The sequence below is a fragment of the Arachis stenosperma genome, chromosome 2 (genome assembly GCF_014773155.1).
Source record: "Arachis stenosperma cultivar V10309 chromosome 2, arast.V10309.gnm1.PFL2, whole genome shotgun sequence".
Lineage (NCBI taxonomy): Eukaryota > Viridiplantae > Streptophyta > Magnoliopsida > Fabales > Fabaceae > Arachis > Arachis stenosperma.
In genome coordinates, this window is record NC_080378.1 from 45,004,222 (window position 1) to 45,007,747 (window position 3,526).

Genomic DNA, 3,526 nt, shown 5'->3' on the forward strand with positions numbered 1-3,526 from the left:
TCTTGAATCTCTCTTCTATTGGGCGCCCTCTTCACATATGACTGTGAGGACTTGGTCCAACCTTTGATCAAAGTTGACCCTTCTAGTGTAAGGGTGTTCATCTCCTTGCATCATGGGCAAATTGAATGCCAACCTTACACTTTCTGGACTAAAATCCAAGTATTTGCCCCGAACCATAGTAAGATAATTCTTTGGATCCGGGTTCACACTTTGATCATGGTTCTTGGTGATCCATGCATTGGCATAGAACTCTTGAACCATTAAGATTCCGACTTGTTGAATGGGGTTGGTAAGAATTTCCCAACCTCTTCTTCGGATCTCATGTCGGATCTCCGGATATTCACCTTTTTTGAGTGAAAAAGGGACCTCGGGGATCACCTTCTTCAAGGCCACAACTTCATAGAAGTGGTCTTGATGCACCCTTGAGATGAATCTTTCCATCTCCCATGACTCGGAGGTGGAAGCTTTTGCCTTCCCTTTCCTCTTTCTAGAGGTTTCTCCGGCCTTGGATGCCATAAATGGTTATGGAAAAATGAAAAAGCAACGCTTTTACCACACCAAACTTAAAAGGTTTGCTCGTCTTCGAGCAAAAGAAGAAAGAAGAGAGTAGAAGAAGAAGAAATGAGGAAGAAGGAAATGGCTTTTGTGTTCGGCCAAAGAGGGGGAGAAGTGGTGTTTAGGTTGTGTGAAAATGAAGGGGTGAAGAAGGGTATATATAGGGGAGGGGGTGGGTAAGGTTCGGTCAAGTGAGGGTGGGTTTGGGTGGGAAAGTGGTTTGAATTTGAATGGTGAGGTAGGTGGGGTTTATGAAGGATGGATATGAGTGGTGAAGAGAAAGAAGGGATTTGATAGATGAAGGGTTTTTGGGGAAGAGGTATTGAGGTGATTGGTGAATGGGTGAAGAAGAGAGAGAGTGGTGGGGTTGGTGGAGATCTTGTGGGGTCCACAGATCCTGTGGTGTCAAGGAAAAGTCATCCCTGCACCAAATGGCATTCAAAATCACGTTTTGAGCCATTTCTGGCGTTAAACGCCGGGCTGGTGCCCATTCCTGGCGTTTAACGCCAGGTTCTTGCCCTTTTCTGGCGTTTAACGCCAGTCTGGTGCCCCTTTCTGGCGTTAAACGCCCAGAATGGTGCCAGATTGGGCGTTAAACGCCCAACTGCTAGTCTCACTGGCGTTTAAACGCCAGTGGGTTCCTCCTCCAGGGTGTGCTATTTTTCTTCCTGTTTTTCATTCTGTTTTTGCTTTTTCAATTGATTTTGTGTCTTCTCATGATCATCAACCTACAAAAAACATAAAATAACTAAAGAAAATAGTCAAAATCTAACATTGGGTTGCCTCCCAACAAGCGCTTCTTTAATGTCAGTAGCTTGACAGAGGGCTCTCATGGAGCCTCACATTTTCTCAGAGCAATGTTGGAACCTCCCAACACCAAACTTAGAGTTTGAATGTGGGGGTTCAACACCAAACTTAGAGTTTGGTTGTGGCCTCCCAACACCAAACTTAGAGTTTGACTGTGGGGGCTCTGTTTGACTCTGATTTGAGAGAAGCTCTTCATGCTTCCTCTCCATGGTGACAGAGGGATATCCTTGAGCCTTAAACACAAAGGATTCTTCATTCACTTGAATGATCAGTTCGCCTCTATCAATATCAATCACAGCCTTTGCTGTGGCTAGGAAGGGTCTGCCAAGGATGATGGTTTCATCCATGCACTTCCCAGTCTCTAGGACTATGAAATCAGCAGGGATGTAATGGTTTTCAATTTTCACCAAAACATCCTCTACAAGTCCATGAGCTTGTTTTCTTGAGTTGTCTGCCATCTCTAATGAGATTCTTGCAGCTTGTACCTCAAAGATCCCTAGCTTCTCCATTACAGAGAGAGGCATGAGGTTTACACTTGACCCTAAGTCACACAGAGCCTTCTTGAAGGTCAAGGCGCCTATGGTACAAGGTATTGAAAACTTCCCAGGATCTTGTCTCTTTTGAGGTAATTCCTGCCTAGACAAGTCATCCAATTCTTTGGTGAGCAAAGGAGGTTCATTCTCCCAAGTCTCATTTCCAAATAACTTGTCATTTAGCTTCATGATTGCTCCAAGGTATTTAGCAACTTGCTCTTCAGTGACATACTCATCCTCTTCAGAGGAAGAATACTCATCAGAGCTCATGAAAGGCAGAAGTAAATCCAATGGAATCTCTATGGTCTCATTTTGAGCCTCAGATTCCCATGGTTCCTCATTGGGGAACTCAATGGAGGTCAGTGCACACCCATTGAGGTCTTCCTCAGTGGCGTTCACTGCCTCTCCTTCCTCTCTAAATTCGGCCATGTTGATGGCCTTGCACTCTCCTTTTGGATTTTCTTCTGTATTGCTTGGGAGAGTACTAGGAGGGAGTTCAGTAACTTTCTTGCTCAGCTGTCCCACTTGTGCCTCCAAATTCCTAATGGAGGACCTTGTTTCAGTCATGAAACTTTGGGTGGTTTTGATTAGATCAGAGACCATAGTTGCTAAGTCAGAGGGGTTCTGCTTAGAATTCTCTGTCTGTTGCTGAGAAGATGATGGAAAAGGCTTGCCATTGCTAAACCTGTTTCTTCCACCATTATTGTTGTTGAAACCTTGTTGAGGTCTCTCTTGATTCTTCCATGAGAAATTTGGATGATTTCTCCATGAAGAATTATAGGTGTTTCCATAGGGTTCTCCTAGGTAATTCACCTCTTCCATTGAAGGGTTCTCAGGATCATAGGCTTCTTCTTCAGATGAAGCATCCTTAGTACTGCTTGGTGCACTTTGCATTCCAGACAGACTTTGAGAGATCAAATTGACTTGTTGAGTCAATATCTTGTTCTGAGCCAGAATGGCATTCAGAGCATCAATCTCAAGAACTCCTTTCTTCTGATTAGTCCCATTGTTCACAGGATTCCTTTCAGAAGTGTACATGAATTGGTTATTTGCAACCATTTCAATCAGCTCTTGAGCTTCTGTAGGCGTCTTCTTCAAATGAAGAGATCCTCCAGCAGAGCTATCCAAAGACATCTTGGATAGTTCAGAGAGACCATCATAGAAAATACCTATGATGCTCCATTCAGAAAGCATGTCAGAAGGACATTTTCTGATCAATTGTTTGTATCTTTCCCAAGCTTCATAGAGGGATTCTTCATCCTTCTGTCTGAAGGTTTGGACTTCCACTCTAAGCTTACTCAATTTTTGAGGTGGAAAGAACTTTGCCAAGAAGGCATTGACTAGCTTTTCCCATGAGTCCAGGCTTTCTTTAGGTTGTGAGTCCAACCATGTCCTAGCTCTGTCTCTTACAGCAAAAGGGAATAGCATAAGTCTGTAGACTTCAGGGTCAACCCCATTGGTCTTGACAGTGTCACAGATTTGCAAGAATTCAGCTAAAAACTGATGAGGATCTTCCAATGGAAGTCCATGAAACTTGCAATTCTGTTGCATTAGAGAAACTAATTGAGGCTTAAGCTCAAAGTTGTTTGCTCCAATGGCAGGGATAGAGATGCTTCTCTTAGCTTTCGCTT

General features: G+C 43.7%; 1 non-coding gene across 1 annotated transcript; it reads left to right on the forward strand.

Moving 5' to 3' along the window:
• Positions 1–3,083: 3,083 nt before the first annotated feature.
• Positions 3,084–3,191, forward strand: LOC130965014 (small nucleolar RNA R71). Its single transcript, XR_009081073.1, has one exon. It is a non-coding gene; the product is annotated as a small nucleolar RNA R71 (small nucleolar RNA).
• The last annotated feature ends 335 nt before the right edge of the window (positions 3,192–3,526 follow it).